This window comes from Rhyacophila brunnea, unplaced genomic scaffold (genome assembly GCF_057557595.1).
Source record: "Rhyacophila brunnea isolate RB1 unplaced genomic scaffold, BYU_Rbru_1.0 scaffold_9, whole genome shotgun sequence".
NCBI classification, from domain to species: Eukaryota; Metazoa; Arthropoda; class Insecta; order Trichoptera; family Rhyacophilidae; genus Rhyacophila; species Rhyacophila brunnea.
In genome coordinates this window covers 20,729,535-20,754,206 of record NW_028233361.1, presented here as the reverse complement: position 1 = coordinate 20,754,206, position 24,672 = coordinate 20,729,535, and the positions used below count along the sequence as shown (strand labels likewise).

Below are 24,672 nucleotides of genomic sequence, written 5' to 3'. Positions count from 1 at the left end.
ATGTACCTAACCGATTTTTTAAGCTTTCACGAAAATATTTTTACATTTCACCGAAATAAAGGTAAAAGCTCCATTTTGACCTACGCTGAGCATGTCCGCCCTTAACTTTTACGGAATTTTATCGTTCAACTGCGATCTGATTTTGTATGTAGTTAATTTAATATAGAGACGTTGTTTTACGCATGTCCAGATAAAATAAATTTCAAATTTAAGTCCCGCAATTATGGCTGTACTTTTGTTCGAGTACCTACAACCTATCTTCCTTCAACAAGCACTCTTTGCCACTAGTATGTAGAATATGACTATGTACTATAGTTCCTCTCTAAGGTATACTAAAAGACAGCCACAGTTTTAGGCCGATTGGTCCAAATACTGAAAATGTTCTCAATTCTTCACGTTCTACGAATCTTTGTTTTCTAGGTACCTCCAAGTCTAAGTGTAGCAAACAAAGAATGCAATGATAAGAGCAGATATAATGCATCTCTGCAAAGAGTAAATTTGTTACAATTACCTGTTTGATTATAACTTTAAACGTGGGGATTCTTTTGCAGTGGAATTAAATAATTATCGATAGGTAAAATTCAATCGCAGCATTGACGTGTTTCTAATATGGATATTCAAGACCACTACATATTGCAATAGAAAACACAGTAAAAACAATATTATTAAGCGAATTATACCGGCCAAGTATTTTTCTGTCATTCTTGTTTGTACGCCTGATTAACTAACCAGGGACAGATAATTTACCTGGTAATTTAATTGCGCGTGTTCAACGGTAAGACTTGGCAGAATTTCAGTATAAAAATACAGAGGACACCAGCTAATAGATCCCTATCAAATAAAAGCACCTCAGTTATTTTTGTTGATTCATGATTCATTCATGATTCATTCATGATTTATGGTTGAGATGTAGTAATCGTGAAGTTGTCTATCGAACCTTATCAATCAAGGTACTAATAGTAGACACTTGTGCCTATTAGCGTTCTTCGTAATCCATCACGTAAGACGCTAGCCTTTCATCCAGGGTCTCCGGGTTCGACTTCCGGTAAGGTCACAGTATATTCATTGGGTCTCATGGCCAGTATATATTTTTATATAAAAAAAATAATTCTTTACCAACGTCAAGATGTCTGCAGTGCTAATAATTTAATATTTTTTTTTCGATTTAACGAATAATTCCCAAGATTCAAGAACGTAACAATCTTATTTTTTTCAAGATTTTTTTTTATATATAGGTAAGTTTTTGAGTTGTTTTCGAGTTATGTATGATGAATAAAAATGTTTCGATTCCCCAATCCAAAAACATTTTTAAAAAATATTAACTAAAATTGGATATACCTACAATAAAAAGTTATTTTATAGTATATCCAAATTTACTGTAATTTTGCTTCTTTCAAGAACTGAAAATTATCACAAATCCTTCATGAAAATATTGATATACAATGCTTAAATTAATGCATTAGGTACAAAATTAAATTTAGAGACGAGGGTATTGAATACGATAGAAGTTTTGAAAATTCACGTGATCCTCATTAAAATTGAATTTATTGAAAGCATATTGTCAAAACACTGGCATAGAACCTACGTGCCGATCACTAGTGCATATCAACAAATCGAGTGTGTCATAAAGTACCCTACATCTCTTTCCAATTTTCATACCCCCTACCTGTATCTATTTTCCCAACCTTACATTGTCATACTGTGGAAATACTATTATTAACTTATACGATACATATACAGCATCTGGTATCGCACACCTTTAGATTTTGCATATTATGTAGATGATTTACTGATTTTATTCACTGATTGAACCCATATTTTACTGGCGTGTTTTACATTAAAATAATGATTTTGTTTTGAATGTTTTGAGCGGTTATAATATTCTAATTTAAGTTAATCTTATCGAAATCTCTGAAATCTTGAAAAAATAGCTTTATTAAATGTGACCTCTAGCTTGGTGATAGATGAAGCTAGTGTTAAAAAACGCTGGGTTAAATTATGTTTCCTAGGAAGAGTTTCTGAGAATATTTCAAGAAAAATAGATAAAAATCTTTTCAATGTAACATTTAACAACACACAAAATTTGAATTCAATACTTGTGAATACTAAAGATAGATTAGATAAACTTAACTAAATTGGAATTTATCTATTAAGTTGTGACTCTTGTGATGCCAAATATGTTGGACAAACGGGACGATCTTTTAACACTAGGATCAAAGAACATTTAGCCTGTGCCAAAAATGGTAATGAATCTTCATCTATTGGAAATCATCTATGTTTAAATAATCACTCGTTTAATATCAGTAAAAAATTTAAAATCCTGCATTTGTACGAGAAATCTATAAAATTGGATAAACAGGAAATCCTAGAAATTAATAGGTATAAATTTTTGCCCAATTCTAATTTGTTAAATGATCAATTATATTTTATGTCTTCTCCGTTATTATACCCTATTTAATATTTGGGATTGTTATAACATTACTTTATTTATTGTACATTATTTATTATTTTAATTTTTATTTAATTTTGACTTATATTTTGATTGTATTTGTTTTTGTATTCGATCTTACTTCAATTGATAATATTGTTATTATTATTTTTTTTATATATTTTTTATTGTAAATTTTGACTTATCATAAATATTTGTTTAAGTATATTAATGTTATTGTAAGTGTTGATTGTTTCATATTTTGTGGTTTGTTAATATTTTCAAATAATTTGTTTAATGCCCCTGATGTACTCGTAGTATGAAATATTAATGTCCAACCTCATTAGTTTTAAATTAATTTGTTATTGGGAAAGTATTATTGGACGGATAATTTATGTACCTATTGTTATACTACTTCTGTCGCTTTGGATTTTGTTTGATAAATATTGTTTTTAAAAAAAATGTATTCAGTTGAAAATGTCCCTCTGAGGCGGATGAAACCGGTCCAAAACTATTGATTAAAAGTGGAATAAGTACTACAAAAAAATGCGTTTTATTAAATTAAAACAACAATACAATGCAGTTCCACCATGAATTGACAGTTAAAAAAATAAAAGAAATTTAAGTTTATCTGAAATCATACAAGTTATTGATATTATCGATCCATTTTTAGCATATTCAATTCGTATTTTTCAATGCTAATTGATTTAATAATTTCATATTTTTAATTATAATAATAATTTAAATGAATTAATACTGTTCCACATGTCAATTTATTTAAGTTTTTTTCTAAATTAGTTTTGTATTCAAAATGATGTATAAATAGAAAATAATTTAGAGTGTAATTTCCAGATAATGGTATGCGAGAAGAATGAAATTAATTATTTTAAATAACTGGCCATTATGTTTTCTTTCAATTCAGTAAATTCCATAAATTCAAACTAACTGTATGAATTCATAATATTCGATTGATCTTATATTTATTTATGGCATGAAAAATCAATTTGGTTTTATGTATAAATTAATCATAGTGGAAAATATTTTTTTAACAATAAGAGTACGAAATATTCTTTAGTCTTATTTTTTGAAAAAATATGTCTCTCAACAAATAATAAATTACATACCTAATGATATTATAATTTTCAAAAGTATAATATTTTTTATATAGGTACTAGCTCTTTTTAAAATTAGCCAGTCTCTTATTGCAATAACTATAGATTTAAATACTACTAGACTCACGCCCACGATGACCGAGCGGCTATCGCGTCAGGCTTATAATGTTGTGGGTTCTGGGATAGAATCCTGGGTCTCAAAAATTCACATGTTATTTTTGGACATTTGTTATGCTTAGAACCAGAGTATGGACTCAATAGGTTGAGCAAGTAGCTTACATTCGTTTCTCGTAAACAAAAGAAAACCCGTTAATACATCCTTCATTGTGTAGGCACATAATATTATGATCTTCTTAGGATGGAACATGGAAAAAAGCTTAGGTACCTACCTACATATATTTTTTTATAATAGAGTGAAAATAATATGGTGTATTTATATTAAATCTTAATATAATGAAACCAAGTGATGAAAATATACGTAGATTAGTTACCACAGTGTTCCTGAACCGTTTAAGACTTGCGGACCGGTAAAAATAGGAGAAATATTTCGGGGACGTTAACGCAGAAAAAAATGTTGCGTACACGATAGTATTTTGTTTATTAGTTTTTTAAATCTTATAATATATTATATACATATTAATCAGACACCGATGAGTGAATAAATTATTAAAAATAGTACCTACTTATTTCTGGAAATTTTAGAAGTTAGTTTTAAAGAATAGTGCGAAATCCGCTGTTGCAACTTTCTTAAGATAGTTGATAACCAATAACTATGGCTTACAGCATAATATTTCTATATCAAACTTATTTTGTTTCTTATTTAACAAGTGTTTTGACTTATTTAATAATCGTAGCCTGAAACTAATGAAAGAGTGAAAATATACAAGTAACGCAACCTAATTAAATGTCGGTAATACTCGTATATTAAACAAACAAAACTTCTAGATATATACTTCGGTAAATCGGAAAAAATATCGAAATTTTCGTACGTTGCTTCGGGTATTAAAATTCGTATTCTTCTTGAAGTGTAGTGCGTCGATATCGATCCACATGTCGTCCCGTACCTACATAATATGTATTATACTGACACTAGTATAGATACTGTGCCAAATTACGGGAGACCGAGTGGAGTCAGTTGCGAATGTCATATACCGGACACAGTTTCCACAATATTACCAACTTGCTTATCTACAAAATATGTAAACCACATATAATATTACTCATTTATTACTGTATCACTATATTGAAGTAGGAAGGCACACACTTGCCAGGTATTTATTTTTATTATATCTACAACTACAAACCCACGTAAAGTGGTGAATGTGGCCTGACTTGGGAGCACCATACGAGTCAATTATTGAGTAGTCATAAGAGAGGAGCTCGGAGCAGTGGAGCAATGAGATTTTACCCGTAGCATCGAACATTTGTAGTGCTCCACTGCTCCAGGTGGTTTTTTTTATAATTATTAAATTTCCTCCCTAAAATCCAATAAAACCATTATATTTGACACATTGCAACACTGAAATAATTTAAAATACCTACTGAAATACGGCAAGACTGCTGAGTGATAAATAACCTCAGAACCTTCCTTTTTTCACAGAAGAGCCAGATAATGAAAGGCGATTGGCTAGACTAGAATTAATAATAAAAATGACGAATTATAAACCTTATTTTAAAACAACTCTTTTTATTTTATTTTTGAACATTTGTATATAATTAATATTAAAACTTTTTACCCGGAGTGGAGGACCAACTCAAAAAAGGATCCGCTAAACTCTTTGGTCATAAAGTCATAAGGGCTTCACTGGTAAGCTTGATCTCGTACCATATAATATCATCTCTAATTCAAGAATATTGGTTTATTCATTTTCTTCATAATATCCGGCGTATTTAAGAAAATCCATTCCAGATTAAAAACGAGAGCTTTTTTAACGCTTTTCTTGCCAAAAAAATACTTCACCGGCGAATTAAAAAAAAACAGTTACGGATAAGATGCAAGAGCTTGTAAAAAGTTTTCTTGCCAAAAAATATTTCACCAGTGAATTCAAGAAATTCTGTTACGGATGAAAGTCGAGAGCTTTTTTATGGAATCTTGACCGCCGATTTTTCGGCTGTTTTGTTATTCCGTTTCAACCTAGGGGCGGCAAGTTATACGATGAAGCAGGCTGGTATGGTGCAATGGTATGGTAAGGCGAGCTAGTAATCAAGTTGCGGCAAATTTTCCACGTTAACATTATATAAGGTAGGTATATGGGTACGTAATAAAATAACTAGCGTACCAAGTCAATGGGTTTCATGTTGATTAGACTTTTTATGATTTTGTTAAAATTTTAGACTCTATTAGATTAGGACGCCAGCCGACCTGCTAAGTCTAGTGGGCAGCTGGTTCTGCGAGTAAATAATAACTGATAATACTTTTTATGTTTATTACGACTTATACGACGTTTTTAGACGCACGTATACCGAGAAGGCTAAGGACCGAGTAATTTGAGGGATCTGGGCTATAGTCCTTTTAACCTTATAGTTATATTCTATATGATAATATCAAAACATACAATAATATTTTTTAGTGAGTAGAACCATAAAAAAATCACACGGGGAATTTCGGAAAATACGTTAATATTTTTATTATACTTACTTTATAAATTCGTAACATAATAATGTGCTTATTCGTCAATTGTCATGTTTATGTGATCAATATTATAATACGATAATTAAAATTCTATACTAATAGATGGCTACTACACTGACAACAATAATATGTGTGCTTGGATGTTATGGAGTTATTGGCATTTTAAAGTTCGACGTCTTCTATAAAATCAGACTTTACGTACACCTGTTTGAATTCAGGTTTTTTAAATATATTATGGTACATCATTTCCTATATTACACCAGTATGTTAAATAACCCACATAATATTGGAACTATATATAAACGGTTATTTATTAAGAAACGTGTAAGTATACATATCAACATTTCGTAGAAGATATTTTACTCAATTATGTGCATTCCTATTGGAGCCATGAAGAAAATATTTGAATCGCTGTAATCCGTTGATAATACGGTTATACATCAAGCTATAAACTACAATTAAACTTGTAATTTATTTCTTCCAAGGATGGCAAAATATATTTAAAAATAGCCTTTATTACACAAAGAACATTTTATAACTATAGTTACAAACTTTTGACATAACATTTTTATAATCAGAATGATTTAGGTATTTTGACTCGTTTCATAATATACAAATTTCGTAAATTGTGCTAAAAACCTTTTACTGTACAACAATTTACTAAAGGTTCAACAATCGAAGCTCATTTACACCAATGTTTCTTAACTTTTTTACATCCGCGGACCACAAAAAAATCAAAAAATGTTTTGCGGACCATCAACATTGGATTAAAACAATAAATATTTTTATAATTGATTTATTATTAAAAAAAAAGTAATTTTGCAACACAGCATGCTAATATAACAATATATATATATATATATATATAGGTAGGTATGTCGAAATTACATTTATGATATTATGCCGGAAAGTAATGTCACCCATGTAGGTATAATCGCAATCTCTTGATGTTATGTTTTATTGTTGAGACTTTATTATAAAACACCTAAAGGCAAAGGGATTTTTTTGACATTTTATTCATTATCCACATACACATAGATTACCGTTGCAAGCTCCATTAGATTCTCTTTGGCCACATAACGCAACACACGTCGCCATAATGCATGGAGTCATAGTAGGTACGCATGGAGCTGTAAAAAGAATGTCGCATTTAATTAAATCATATTGTTTATTTACACTTATTGTGGATTGCAAAGTGCAAACTAACTAACCCGAGAACATGACCGATACCGACTATAATAAGCTCATGCGAATAGATTAATAGCCATATTATAATAATACAGTACGGGCATGTATTTTTAGTCGTATACCAAACCAGGCTTTACAGCTAATGTGGCACTGCCTTGAGAGTGTATCAGACGATACAAGATATTTAGTACTAGCCGAAGATTATTTATTTTAATACATAGTATTTATATAACGATTTCAAAATTGGTGTTGGCCTATATCAGGGTTAGCAGCTTTCACGTACGCGTGTCAAAATTTTCCAAATAATATTTTTCGACTGTCTTGACTGAGCTTAACATGCCAGCTGTTTTTCATGGCGAAAAAAAAAGGTTTTTAAATTTTTCTTCAAAAATAGTTTTTAAGAATTCTATTAAAATAGCTTATAGTTTACAATTTTCTAGCCAAAGGCATATCTTGTATTCTTTCACTATTTTGTTCCTTGTTTTCAAAATTCTCAAAGAGATCGTGGAAGCATTATTTAAACCACTCTTATTTCATATTATATTCTCCATCACTGAACGGTTTTTCATTTTTAGAGATTATGTATGAGGTAGCAGTTATTATATGTTGAATGACTGCCGATAATTAATTTCATGAGGTTTGTCGATTGAATATTTCTATTTTTAATTGTTCAATCCTAAGGACCGACCTATGCAATTGTATATTTACACTAAGCATAATGATTATTCTTGAAAAGGATTTGCCGTCTGTTTATTATACAATGCGATTTGTCATTTATGCATGAATTTTGACGTTTCCGTTTGCGCATCGATTGGTAAACATTATATGAAAAACCGAAAAAAATACGCATGGCTATATCGTCATTATTTTTATGATATTATATTATTTAAGTAGGTACACGTATTTTTATTTGTAAAATATATACATAGGCTCGCCATCTCCGGCCTATATAGTTAATAAAGCGTTACTATGCGGACTACTAACTCTCCTATATACTTACTTATTCATGAAATCAATACATATTATAATCTATGATAGAGATAGTAGGTCCGGAATACCTCAATTAAATTTCTTGAGATTTATGGTCCACCTGGATTCAGGATCGGTCCTAAAATATAACATTATTTAATAACAGATATACCCAACAGGTGGATTGCAATCGACTGGTCGATCAAGGAGTTTTGGGTAGAGCGCGGCAGTGTTGGTTTTTTTACACGGGTTTAGTACCCGCGTCAGCCACAACGTTACTTCAAACGCTGACTAGAGGAAAGAAAAAAGATATTTTTATTGACTTGTATTTCGTTAACTGAACTAAAACTAGCGCTCGAAATGGAAAAGTTTACGAACCGGAGCGCTCGATAGTTTTTTGAAGATATTTACACAGTTATCTAAATTTATGTATATTTTATAATTATTTAAGTGTGTTATATTTTTGTTTTTATAGGCTATCTACCTCAGACGGTCAACATATATTTTCCACGAGACGGAGTGATAATTTTACCGATTTCATTAACCGGAACGGCGCTCCAGTCCATTTCGAGCCCTGACTAAAACAAATGCACAATAATAATTGTGATACAATCAAAACGTTTCTATGGGCAGTTGCAAACAATGCATGTACCTGCAATGTAATTATCGCAAACAAATATTTCAGCCGGTAAAAATTATAAAATGTACCTAGAATTGGAGGCGATGATTGGATACACATAAGTTCACTGCCATTTATTTTGATAACATTAATTTAATTTTGATTTAAGCATGAAAAAATTGAAAATGAAATCATCTACGATAAACGCACTTGTAAAATAACTAGGTACCTATACTAAAAAATGACAACGTACAAAATTTTTATTTGGTACAAGTCGGTTATGGGGAATAAATTTTGAAAGCCGATATACTGTATTATTTGTTAGGTTGGGTTAGTTTATGTTAGGTTAGGTTATTATTCTTGAATTCATGAATTTTGCCAAAACCGGCTATGGTAATTTTTTATTACCACACATTCATAAAAAAGAGAAGGGCTTTTTACGTTTACACAAATTCAAACTATTGTACAAAAATTAGAAATACAGTTGACTATATTTACTATTATGTTAGTCGAATGTAAATAAAATGTATTTTACTTACGACATGTTGGAATCACAGGTGCCAAAGTAGTTTTTTTCCGATGAGTCGGATTGGCGGAGGCATTGCAAACTGCTGCCGAGACGGTGATTAAGGCAAAGACAAAAACAAATTTCATTTTGATACAGCCAAAAAAAATATTTACGCCAACCTACCTGGAGAAAATAAAAAAATATTTCAACGCAGCGATCTTATATACTATTAATTCATATGTAGTTTGAAACATACCACTGTTTTTCAATCTGAGAGGATATTTATTTTTTGATAGCATACCTAAGTACAATGTGAGTTTTTCCATAGGTACTTCATGTTCTTTTCATTGTATTGACATTTTTTGAAAGATAATATTATATTATACAAATATAGATAATAATTCAAAATAATATTAAAAATTATATTACACTATATAGGTTGTTTTGCTAAAATATTCAGAATCATGAAATATTCCTCATGAAAAATAGAGATCCCAGGTTAATGAGTGATATTAATGGTAAAAGAATAAATATTTGCTAGTATTTTAAAGGATTTTAAATGAACATAAGCAGATGTAGAATGAAAAGTATTAAAATAAAAATCGGCTGTCGGGTGGACAATGATTGTATTGATAGCAGCATAGCCTGAAAAAAACGTGTGGGAAAGGTTTTCATTATATCCGACCATGTCCGATCCTAATAGGATCATATGGACCTCCACAGAGTAGAGGTTTGTGTTAACAGATTTTGTTTTTACGAGAAATGGATGTCAGCCACTCGCTCAATCTTTTAGGTCCATACCCTGACTCACACACACATTGAAAAACAATATGTGTACTTGCCAGACCTAGGTTTCAAACATGGGACCCACGGCGTTATGGTCCAACGCTTAAGACGCTAATAATCCATCTGTGCTTGCATACATAAACCATAAATCTATTGTGGAGCTTTATAATGTTGATGGAGTTGTGAGGACACTAAATGTGTATACGAGAATAAGACAGTATAGTGTATCTTATAATAGGACGTTTTTTAATAGTTTTGAAACCCTCACAATTTAGACCACGTTTATCCACCAAAACCGTATACGGTGATATTACGCCAAACGGCATACGGAACGTATGATTTGGGTTCATGGAAATTTTGTACATAAATATACAGATATAATATTTATGAACTCGTTAATCCTGCATTTATGAAGAGCTTCTACATCAAATATTATGAATGCATTCAGAAAAGCTGGTGCATGTCCATTCAATGATGACGCTGTGTCTTTTGAAGCCTTGTTTCCTTCACAACTTACAGAAAGAACAATACTTAGTTCTCTTAAAGCTTCGCATAGTTTAGATCAAGCTGAAGATTTTGGAAACCTACTCAGAATACCAAACGCTCCAAAATCTGCAACTCGTCAAATAAAAAGAGGATTCATCTTCTAAGCGTCTTATTCTACTACCAGAAATAGTGGGCCTAAGTTCACATGTTCCAGATAACCAAGCAACTGGCCCGTCAGGACTTCAAAAGCAACTTTCTGCAATCATAAATGATAATGACTGGTTGTGCGGCTTTTGCCGTAAAAGATATTCTGACGATGCCAGAAAGGAAAATAGTGCGTCATGGATGCAGTGTTCATTACCATGTACGCTGCCAAGACGAGTCCACAGAAGAAGATATTTTCATTTGTGATATATGCAGTGAACCCATGAATTCGGATAATGGTGAATAGTACTTATAAACTAAATTATATTTTAAATACTTGTATACTTGATCATAGTGCCAAAATACCTAACCCCCTATTGCCAAATTACATATCATATTGCTAAATTATCTAGCCATTGATGATACATTAATAAGTTTAATATTACGTTTAAACAAATAAATTTATCAATATTTCGTCTATTCATATATTTTTAACATTATAATCTTTATGGCATTCGTTAAAAAAAATAAAACTTTATTTTAAAGTGTTAAATTTCTTTATTAAATCAAATTACTGCCAAATTACATTAACTTACCTACAATGTACTAATTAATACAGTTGAAATTGTAAATTATCAAAAAAATGTCTCAAATTGCCAGCTTCGTATTTTTTTGCTAGGTACCTTTGCTGGTATAACGAACCTCCTTAATGAAAACCTAACTAATATACATATGAATTTAATATTTCAAGTCATGTGTGATTACTTTATACATATTAAATGGGTATACTATCATGATAAGCATTTGCTTTTTATTTGTTTAGGTACCTTCCATGTTAAGTTAATAGTAGTCATGTAATTCTTAAGATATTTCCTATATATTGTAATAATTATAATATTCAATAACATTTATTCAGCATTCGGATTATCTGGCCATAATGATAAATCAACTTATAATGTAAGAAATAATAACATTATAAAATATTTATTACTAGCGACAAAATGCAAAAATTGACTCGTGCATCGTTTTTGTTTGACACATTATGTAGCTCCATAGACACCAAAGTTGTCAAAAAGTGACCGTAGAGAAAAATACTCCACTGTTTCTGTACAAGGAGTACTTAATCTAAATATGCGAGCATATCTAAATACCGTGATTTGAATGGAGCACTCGTACACAATTATTGGATGAACACTTTTTATAATATGGTAATAAACGGTTATAGTTATGGCTTAAGGTGACACGGTAATATAAGCAATTTGATAGCCAATTACTTACCAGTTCTAGTAGGTACTGGTGTCAAGGTTATGATTTTGTAATTCATTAAAATCTTTCGGCAATAACTGCATTTTAAAAATTAAACTTATTAAATTAAACTATATAAATTAGTCACAGTATAACTGTAAAGTTTAACTTTAAAAAAATCCAGTGGGAAGTTACCCGAATTTAAACGACGTATTTGAAAAAAAATATAAAAGACAATTTTGACATTATTTTTGTTTTAGAAGTGCTTTGTGAAAAATAGTGGATTTAGGAACTGTAAAAACTCGTTTCAACGCAACTTATAAGTCATCATAAACAGATTGCGATGAAACAAGTTATTACAGTTCCTAGAAACCACCATTTTTTACACAGCACTTCTAAAACAAAAATTAATATCAAAGTTATCTTTTATATTTATTTTCAATTATTTCTTTTAAAATCGGGTAACTTCGTAATGGAATTTTCTGAAATTTTATCACACAACGCTACATTGGATAGGACATCGGAGGATAGGTCATATTGTGTAGAAGATTTTGAAACTGAAATCTTTTTTTAATCAGCTTAAAACGTAATAATTAATAATCGTTTTACAAACTAAATAAATTGATAAATTAACTGAAGTTTATTTTAGTTAGCCTCAAAATCTGACTGCATCATATCATAGTATATGTAGGGGTGAGGTGGATAAGCATTGTTTGTAAATTGCGCAAAATACAATTAATAAATTCAGCTGGTAACATATCGATGGCTCAGTTCCATAGTATAGTGCTAAAACTAAGACTGAGTAGTTTTGAGTAATGGCTTATTAAAGTTTTGACTCACCTAAGCTGACTTGTAGAAAAGTGATAAAAACATCGGCTCTATGAGGACAACTGGTTATTTTTTCGAGTTTTTTTGTGGAACTGAAGAGGAGCGATATACATATATAATGGTTAACATATTATTATCTCAAATCTTGAAATTTTTGACTTATCGTACTATGAGACATATAAATCTTGTTTTAAATGCCAGCGAAAATGTTGTGGGCTTTAATGTAAATGCATAATAGGTAATATAAAATTATAACCGACAACACTGACAGTAACCGTCGTAAGAAATTGTCATATGCAATTTATCAGAATACCAATCTAATCTCCGTTAGACTAGTTACTATTTAGCAACTAATTTGGTTTATATATATATAAAAAGGTATAAGTAAATAATAATTTAGAAATATGTATTTCTGTATTTATATTATATATAGGTCTCACTAGAGCAGGGGCGGGCAAACTTTTTGGATGGAGGGCCAAATTCAAGATTTCAAAATGAGCGGCGGGCCGCAAGTAAAATACCATTTTTAGATAAACACTATTTATTATCACGAAAAATAAACATTACAAAAAAAATAATGAGAAGAATGAATGTAGTTGATATTCTCAAAACTGCTAGTAAATGGGCATCGGAGATATTTGATCGTAAAGAATTTTTATTGAGGTTCATGATCGAAAATGTTTGTTCACATATATAGGTTGATCCAAAAATAACGAACATTTTTCTTGCATACCTACTCTTTAAGTTTGTTGAATTTGTCTGAATTAAGGGCATTGTAAAATTTGAAGATTTCTTCACGACGATGCAATTCTCTTAGATCAGTGTCACACTGCAGATTAATAATCTCAAGTTGTAGCTCTGTCGGTACACTATCAATATCTATTGAAATCGATGTTCAACGTAGAAAATCGTGGTTACATAGTGTGAGACGAGACGCAAGGAATACGTACTGAGATAATACATTTACGAAACAACAAATTCTTCAAATTATAATCTATTATCAATATTTTTTAAAAAACTATAAAAAAGTTATTCGTAATCACAAGTACAATTATCGATGGCGGGCCGCGAAAAAATACCCGGTGGGCCACATGCGGCCCGCGGGCCGCAGTTTGCCCTCCCCTGCACTAGAGGTTCACAGAGATCAAACGTCTCAATAAATGCTACCTTCTGAGTACACGCTGTGACAATATTTTCTTATTGAAATTTGTTTTTATCAGATAATTAAACAGTCATATAACTACTAATTGCATCTATTAATTATTTCAATACAGACAATAACGCTTAATTGCGCCACCGGTTAATTGAAAGATGTGCTTATTTGAGTTAAAACTCAAGTAACGGAAACCAAATCATGGAGAAAACCATAATTATACTGATAATATATCTATGCCTGTGACTAACCAGGAGACGAAAAAATATAGCTGGGTTGGCTATATAGTCCTACATCTGAGCTCTGCTAATTTTGTAAAAGTTTGCAAACAAATAACAGATTTCCCACTTCTGAGTAAATATTTTATAACCAATAGAAAAAAATCCCAGCAGGAATCGAACCTGCATCTCTCGGGTTTCGCGCCCATTCACATATACCACTATGATATAGGCGTCATACTTAATTGAGACACATTTTAACCAATAGCTCTTAATACTCATTGAAGCGCTTTCCAAATTAAGTTACTAGTAGCGATCGGCTGTTGCATTGTTAATCAAAGTAGGTATTACTTTAATAATTACTAACCGACGTCACGGATCACTCCACGATTTTTTATTGTAACTTATTTGAACTTGCTAATAGTTTTAAACTATATTTTTTATTTAACGAATAATTCACAAGATTTTAAGAATGTAACATTCTAATTATTGAACATACGGGAAAGGTGTACAAAATGGCATAGTGGAGAAAAATGAACTTTTGCTCTACTGCCGAAATGGTGCGGTCGAACATGATGCAACTTGCTCAGGAAAAATCCATACGTCCTTTAAATATTCTTTAAATAAAGATTTTTAAACCATACGAATGTTTTTGCAGCTTGTCGTATATGTACATATAATGCAGCTTACGTAGTTGTTATTAGTGTTCATGTTTGATGTAAATTTATTACATTTACTGAATTATAAACTGTAATTTTTAATGAATTTCCAAAATCCGCTGGTTGTGGGGTAAAATGACATACACTGTGGAGGGTAAAACGGCATAGTATGTCATTGTCTTGGGTATAGATGACCGGCCCAGTATTCGTTATATGGCTGGAGCATTTTCAAAAATATGTTTGTTTAAGCCTCACAAAATGAGAATGTCTTACTTATTGTGGAGGGCACTGAGATACAAATACCTACACAAGACCTATACCTGGAGAAATTTGTTTAAGATGCATGAAATGTCGAAAATGTGCACATGTTTATTGTGCTGGTTTAGATTTAAAAAAAGCAAAATTATTTTTCTGCAAAGTTTGTTCTTCGTAAAACATATTCATTTTTATTTGAAATAATACTTTTTTCTATTTTTGACAATTACTTATGTGGTATGCCATTTTGTACATACAGCGGGGTAAAATGGTTTTTAGCTTCACATTTTCTTTCTTTTTTTTACTATCACTTAATATGTAATATTTTGTTATTAAAAATATGCAAATAAGTATATTAAAAATAGTATTACTTTACAGTCATGCTCTATTTTTATAATAAACTAGCTGAAGTACCCGGCTTCGCACAGGGTCGCTTCGTGGTTATATTTATCTTAGATATTTAAAAAATAATTAGAGGTAATTATTTTTTTAATATTAAAATATCTGTGTAATACAATATATCAATATGAAAATAATTTTAATAGGAGTAAAGGTCAAACAAAAGAACACTAAATTAAAATCGAATCCAAAATACGCAAACGTTATTAATGTTATTAATATGCACTAACAAACCAAAATTGGATTAAACGAACTTTGTATTTTATATAATACTAATTTAGAAACCTTTGCAGGTGTGCGCACAACAACTTACAAAAATTTTATCGCAATCAGATTAATGGTATTAGAACGCATACGAATAGAAGAAGATAGAATAGATGAAAAAGAAGAAGAAATGGTTGCCTCAATTCAGAAACCTTGGCGGGCGTGAGCACAATACTTGATCAAAATTTCATTGCAATCGGATGAATGGTATAGGAACGCATACGAATAGGATTACAAACAAAAAAATAAAATAATACATATTACATTTAAAAATATTTATCAGAAGAACACTTTCGCAAGGAAATTCCGCGATACATAATTCGAGATACTTGTCGACATAGGTACACAAATTTAATTTAACTTTTCACCAACAGTGTTACTAATTTTGAAATACCTACAATAATAGTTATCATTACTATAATCAATACAGAAGGGCCGTCGGCTTCAATTGGAAGTTATAAAAATTAACATCGGTAATCAACAACGAAAATTCACTGAAATAATGTAATCTATAATAATCATTAAATTATTAGTTAGTTGCAAAGTATATCAAAACCAAATGTAAATAAAAAAATACCTCCCACGGGGGCAACATAATAAAACAATTCACTTGTAAAGTTTTGCACCCCTTGGTTACACCTGGCGTTTTATTTACCTGAGCTTCCCCGGGTATATTCTTTAAAAATAACCTGCTTTCTCTTGCCTTAATAACGACCCAAGGTTTACATAAGTATGGTTCAAAATTTTGTAAAAATTTAAATTTAAATTCCCGCGCCGTCGAAATGTTATACCTACCTAACTTACCCTTTCGCGTTACGGTATCGTTTTAAAAACAAAAATTATTTCTTTAGGTGTCCTTTAAATATGTACTCATTATATTTTGTTTCGTTTTGTTAATTAATACAAAGCATCTTATTCATAGAGCGGCGATAAAAGGACTTTGGCTTGGCGGACTATAAGAACCATGAATGTGAAATCCATAGCTTTGCTCGTACTTTACCCTAAAGGGGTCCTCCATTCACGTAGAAACGTGGAGGTATCATCTATATATTCATATCAATCCACTACGAGCTCCGCAACCTGATTATACTCCTATTGGTTTTACAAATTGCTATATTTATCAAAATTTGTGATATTATAATATAATGTCTACCTATTTTTATCGTCCTCAACCTGAATCCACTCCTTTCTGTCACATGCATTGCCAGTGGCGCACCCAGGATTTAATATTGGGGGGGCCCAAGGAAGAGAATGTAAATTAGTCTCATAGGCTCTTTTTCTTCTTCTCGTTTATCGGTCTTTTGTCTATTACCTACACCATGGTCCCCACATCCTGAAACGGACCCTCAGACTAGGATTGGCGGCCTCCCTACCTACCGCTAAGATTAAAAGCAGTGTGAAACACTACATTAACGTTTTTCAAATTGTGTTTTAGTTCAAATTAAGGGTACTTATACAGTGAATTATTGGCGATTTTTAATACATCTACTTTAATAATGAAGCTGTCGAGTATCGGCACATAATAGTCAAAAAATATATTGCACAATTATATAAGTAATTGAAAATGTTCATGATCGTGAAGTATAATGGCGCCGCAGGTGACTTTTTTACTATTAAAGCTAATTTATGGTGTGTGTTTATCTCACTTATCTGGTCGACCCTACACGCTGGGCCCCCCACAGCCCCGGCCCCCAGGCTAGAGGCCTGTCAGCCCTCCCCAGCCATGACCTACACCACTCCGGAATTCGGGTAAACACCGAGAATTTTTTGACAGTTCCATTAAGGATTGGGTTTTTAAAAAGCCTGAGATTAGTGTTGTGTTAGAAATTAAAATCTAAGAAATTTTTCTAAAAGGGGTGCTGGAGAATTACAAATCATTTTTTGCCGTGTTTTTAGGCCCCAAGATATAGTTTATTGGCTTTAAATTACAATGTTTAAAATCATTCTGATAATTTTCATGTTTGGGGGGTGCCAGGGCCCCTTGGCCTACCCCCTGGGTGCGCCACTGTGCATTGCCATATTTATGTAAATCGGTGATATTATAATATGACTTACATCTATTTATAATTTCATTATCATCACACAGCCTGAATCAATTCACTGCTGGATGAAAGCCTATCTATGTTGGTTGTATTTCTGTCAATCGTATGAATTTATATATTTATCAAAATTGCTGATTACCTATTCATCTCATCGTCATCATCATCAACCAGGATCAATCTACTGCTGGATGAAAGTTATTCTCACCTAATTTTACTCCGCTTGGTCATATGAAATGCTATATTATTTATCAAAATCGGTGTTATTATTATTTATACCCTATCTTTTTAAACGTCATTATCATCATCAGGCTTCCTCAAATTAATTCTACTCTTTTCTGTCTCATGGATTGTTATATTTATAAATACCGGTGATATCATATATCTATCTATTTTTAATGCCATAATCACCACGAGCCTGAATCAATCTACTGCTAAATGAAGGCCTCCTGTATTCCTGCCGGTAATATGAATAATTGCTTTATCAACATTTCGTCGCTGTAGATTGGTTTCCCGAATAGACCAAATGTTCAGGAGACGAAAAAAAATTTCATAATCCTATATTTAAATACATGGAGATATTTAAATTGTTATTTTTACAGCATATGAATGATGTATTCATTACCATTACATAGTTATTTAAAGAAAGGGATGGTTCTCGTCCAATTAGATTCAAAAAAAAAAATCTGCATTAAGAGGTCGGTTTCGACAAAAACGGATATTCGGGAAACCAATCCTATAGCAACGATTTGTTTCAGTATGAACGTCACAAACCTGGTAACCTTGATTACGATAATAATTATATGATCGAGGACTAACTTTTAGTTCAAATTTGATTTTTGAAGTTATCAGAGAAAAACAGATCAGGGTGTATTTTTAGCGTGTGACGAAGTTGCGCGCGCCGATGTAACACGTAATTTATTTTTCCCACGAAAAAATAACGCACTCGAGTGGATTCGAACCACCGATTTTTCGGTTATCAGCCGGACGCACTACCTTTGCGCCACGAGATGGGACTGCAATAGTGACAATTTTACTGTATAATATAATAACTGCGAATTTCACAACTGGGAATAAGTTGAGAAATTATTAAAGTATTTTTCAAACGCAATAATAATAACTTCCAGTTTGGTGCGTAATTAATTGTAGTGTGTAAAATTCTAGCAGAGGCACCTAGCCGAAAAATACGAAAATTGCAATTTGAGACATTTTTTTGATAATTTACAATTTCAGCTGTATTCATTAATGAATATGTATCTGAAAACATTGAAAAGATTTTTTTTAAGTTTTACTTATTTTAGCAAGTTGGGGAAAACAGATCAGAGTGTATTTTTAGCTTATGACGAAGTTTCGCTCACCGATGTAACACATAATTTATTATTATGATTATATTCATTTCGGTCTCAAGGGTACATGTGCATGCGCATTGTGTCATTTAGTTAGTCGTTCAAAACAACCAAGTAAAGAGCACGTGTTGTAAATATAAATATAAAAAATATTGTGTCATAATAAATATACATGTTTATAAACAAATTTCTTTAGACTCACATTCTACGCTGTTAATTTATATTCATAAAAGTTTATTTATATTGGAGTGTATATTTATTTTTCATTGAAAAGATTGTGTATCAAGATTTGAGACTATATTTATGTAAGTATTATTTATGAGTACAATTATAAATCAATAAATAAATAAATTTTATGAATGTTGAGTTGGTAAATAATTCAAAAAATATATTATTTTTTTTACTGAATGAGCCTAATTAATATTATTTTTGAAAAGTTGATATAAATGTAGATATATTTATTTCTATCAATCTGTATTTTTTGTTTTGTTGAATTATAACTTCTAATGCGCGTACATAAAGTGCACACACCGATTTTTTAATATTATTTTATAGCTGTAAGCAGTTGCTTTTGTTATAGGCAATAAAGAAATACATTGTTTAATTTATTTACCTTTTATTTTACACGGCTAACCTTCTTCTTTTACCTAAATGGAACACGTGGAAGATTAATTCACGTTATATTGGAATTATACGAAAGATTTATATAGGTACCTACCTACAAATAGATTGTATTAAAATGTCAGTGGTAGCAATAGGTGATTACCACATATTCTACTAGAACTAGACCCAGCAGCCTGTGATGGTATTGAACGACATCCTAAAGGCCGAAATCCCGAATAGCTAAATGAATACACATATGACCCCAAATTTACATTGGCAGTAACGACTTACAAATCAGCAAAACCCGGAAAATTTTAATTAAGCGTATTGTTGGAATTTAAAATACAATAGAATTTTTGCTCCGAAGCAAGGCATATGAACCCACCCCTACATAGTGATAATTATTTTAAAAGACCATTTACGAGAAATATTCATTTTTTGAATCTAACGTGATCTTCCTCCATTGAATAAACAAAACTTATTATTTGTACTGCAATAATCTAAATATATGAGAAATAAGACCATCCTGTCAATTAAAATCCATTCTAATGAAAAAATTATGACTATCCAAATATCTACTATATGAAATAACTAGCGTACCAAGTCAATGGGTTTCATGTTGATTAGATTTTTTATGATTTTGTTAAAATCCTAGACTCTATTAGATTAGGACGCCAGCCGACCTGCTAAGTCTAGTGGGCAGCTGGTTCTGCGAGTAAATAATAATTGATAATACTTTTTATGTTTATTACGACTTATACTATGTTTTTAGACGCACGTATACCGAGAAAAAATCTCAGAACATTTCACGTGTTTAGAAGGCTAAGGACCAAGTAATTTGAGGGATCTGGGCTATATTCCTTTTAACCTTATAGTTATATTCTATATGATAATATCAAAACAAAACAAAAAAATTTTTAGTGAGTAGAACCATAAAAATACCACACGGGGAATTTCGGAAAATACGTTAATATTTTTATTATACTTACTTTATAAATTTGTAACATAATAATGTGCTTATTCGTCAATTTTCATGTTTATGTGATCAATATTATAATACGACAATTAAAATTCTATACTAATAGATGGCTATTACACTGACAACAATAATGTGTGTTTGCATGTTATGGAGTTATTGGTATTTTAAAGTTCGACATCTTCTATAAAACCAGACTTCACGTACACCTGTTTGAATTCAGGTTTTTTAAATATATTATGGTACATCATTTCCTATATTACATCAGTATTTTAAATGACCCACATTATATTGGAACTATACGTGTAAGTATACTTTATCAACATTTCATAGAAGATATTTTACTCAATTGTGTGCATTCCTATTGGAGCCATGAAGAAAATATTTGAATCGTTGTAGTCCGTTGATAATACGGTTATACATCAAGCTATAAACTACAATTAAACTAGTAATTTATTTCTTCCAGGGATGGCAGAATATATTTAAAAATAGCGCTTATTACACAAAGAACACTTTATAACTATAGTTACAAACTTTTGACATAACATTTTTATAATCAGAATGATATACTCGTACTTAATGTATTTTGACTCGTTTCATAATATACAAATTTCACAAATTGTGTTAAAAACCTTTTACTGTACAGCAATTTATTTACTAAAGGTTCAACAATCGAACCTAAAGATATCGTTTAAAAAACATGGCATTTGCACCAATGTTTCTTAACCTTTTTACATCCGCGGACCACAAAAAAATCAAAAAATGTTTTGCGGACCATCAACATTGGATTAAAACAATAAATATTTTTATAATTGATTTATTATTAAAAAAAAAGTAATTTTGCAACACAGCATGCTAATATAACAATATATATATATATATAGGTAGGTATGTCGAAATTACATTAATGATATTATGCCGGAAAGTAATGTCACCCATGTAGGTATAATCGCAATCTCTTGATGTTATGTTTTATTGTTGAGACTTTATTATAAAACACCTAAAGGCAAAGGGATTTTTTTGACATTTTATTCATTATCCACATATACATAGATTACCATTGCAAGTTCCACTCAATTGTCTTTGGCCACATAACGGAACACACGTCGCCAGCATGCATGGAGCTATAGTAGGTACGCAAGGTACGCATGGAGCTGTAAAAAGAATGTCGCATTTAATTAAATCATATTGTTTATTTACACTTATTGTGGATTGCAAAGTGCAAACTAACTAACCCGAGAACATGACCGATACCGACTATAATAAGCTCATGCGAATAGATTAATAGCCATATTATAATAATACAGTACGGGCATGTATTTTTAGTCGTATACCAAACCAGGCTTTACAGCTAATGTGGCACTGCCTTGAGAGTGTATCAGACGATACAAGATATTTAGTACTAGCCGAAGATTATTTATTTTAATACATAGTATTTATATAACGATTTCAAAATTGGTGTTGGCCTATATCAGGGTTAGCAGCTTTCACGTACGCGTGTCAAAATTTTCCAAATAATATTTTTCGACTGTCTTGACTGAGCTTAACATGCCAGCTGTTTTTCATGGCGAAAAAAAAAGGTTTTTAAATTTTTCTTCAAAAATGGTTTTTAAGAATTCTATTAAAATAGCTTAATGTTTACAATTCGTTACCTTACTTTGAAAAGGTTCTAATTGCAGTTGACCATGTTTTGAGCTATGAGCGTTTGAAATTTGGAATGGTCATATTTTGCATATAAAAAGAATGTAGATTTAACTCCAGAATACTGCTAATTCCCATATTTGACAATAGATAACTCTGAAATGAACGTATATTATAGAATATGGCCAATGGAACCTTTTTACACCAAAAAGTCATTTTAGGCCAAAATGTCAGTTAAAAACTTTACAAAGTTAGGTAACGAATTTTCTAGTCAAAGGCATATCTTTTATTCTTTCAATATTTTGTTACTTGTTTTCAAAATTCTCAAAGAGATCGTGGAAGCATTATTTAAACCACTCTTATTTCATATTATATTCTCCATCACTGAACGGTTTTTCATTTTTAGAGATTATGTATGAGGTAGCAGTTATTATATGTTGAATGACTGCCGATAATTAATTTCATGAGGTTTGTCGATTGAATATTTCTATTTTTAATTGTTCAATCCTAAGGACCGACCTATGCAATTGTATATTTACACTAAGCATAATGATTATTCTTGAAAAGGATTTGCCGGCTGTTTATTATACAATGCGATTTGTCATTTATGCATGAATTTTGACGTTTCCGTTTGCGCATCGATTGGTAAACATTATATGAAAAACCGAAAAAAATACGCATGGCTATATCGTCATTATTTTTATGATATTATATTATTTAAGTAGGTACACGTACTTTTATTTGTAAAATATATACATAGGCTTGCCATATCCGGCCTATATAGTTAATAAAGCGTTACTATGCGGACTACTAACTCTCCTATATACTTACTTATTCATGAAATCAATACATATTATAATCTATGATAGACGACATAAAGTAGGTCCGGAATGCCTCATTTAAATTTCATGAGATTTACGGTCTGCCTGGATTTAGGATTGGTCCTAAAATATAACATTATTTAATAACAGATATACCCAACAGGTGGATTGCAATCGACTGGTCGACCAAGAAGTAAATTTGGGTAGAACGCGGCAGTGTTGGTTTGTTTACACGGGCTTAGTACCCGCGTCAGCCACAACGTTACTTCAAACGCTGACTATAGGAAAGAAAAAAGATATTTTTATTGACTTGTATTTCGTTAACTGAACTAAAACTAGCGCTCAAAATGGAACAGTTTACGAACCGGAGCGCTCGATAGTTTTTTGGCGCTCCGGTCCATTTCGAGCACTGGCTAAAACAAATGCACAATAATAATTGTGATAAAATCAAAACGTTTCTATGGGCAGTTGCAAACAATGCATGTACCTGCAATGTAATTATCGCAAACAAATATTTCAGCCGGTAAAAATTATAAAATGTACCTAGAATCGGAGGCGATGATTGGATGCACATAAGTTCACTGCCATTTATTTTGATAACATTGATTTAATTTTGATATAAGCATGAAAAAATTGAAAATGAAATCATCTACGATAAACGCACTTGTAAAATAACTAGGTACCTATACTAAAAAATGACAACGTACAAAATTTTTATTTGGTACAAGTCGGTTATGGGGAATAAATTTTGAAAGCCGATATACTGTATTATTTGTTAGGTTGGGTTAGTTTATGTTAGGTTAGGTTATTATTCTTGAATTCATGAATTTTGCCAAAACCGGCTATGGTAATTTTTTATTACCACACATTCATAAAAAAGAGAAGGGCTTTTTACGTTTACACAAATTCAAACTATTGTACAAAAATTAGAAATACAGTTGACTATATTTACTATCATGTTAGTCAAATGCAAATAAAATGTATTTTACTTACGACATGTCGTTGGAATCATAGGTGCCAAAGTCGTTGTTTTCCTACGAGTCGGATTAGCGGAGGCATTGCAAACTGCTGCCGAGACAGTGATTAAGGCAAAGACAAAAACAAATTTCATTCTGATAGAGCCAAAAAAAATATTTACGCCAACCTACTCGGAGAATATGAAAAAATATTTCAACGCAGCGATCTTATATACTATTAATTCCTATGTAGTTTGAAACATACCACTGTTTTTCAATCTGAGAGGATATTTATTTTTTGATAGCATACCTAAGTACAATGTGAGTTTTTCATAGGTACTTCATGTTCTTTTCATTGTATTGACATTTTTTGAAAGGTAATATTATATTATACAAA

The 24,672-nt window shown here is 31.2% G+C and overlaps 1 protein-coding gene and 1 long non-coding RNA gene across 2 annotated transcripts in view; one reads left to right on the top strand and one right to left on the bottom strand.

Moving 5' to 3' along the window:
- The window catches only part of LOC147063380 (uncharacterized), a 174,896-nt gene that overhangs the window by 32,960 nt on the left and 117,264 nt on the right, over positions 1-24,672 (top strand). The gene's annotated exons all lie outside the window — the stretch shown is intronic.
- On the bottom strand, positions 21,659-24,467 carry LOC147063381 (uncharacterized). The gene is made up of 2 exons (XR_015072150.1): positions 24,313-24,467; positions 21,659-22,011 (listed from the first exon to the last, which is right to left on the bottom strand). It is a non-coding gene; the product is annotated as an uncharacterized LOC147063381 (long non-coding RNA).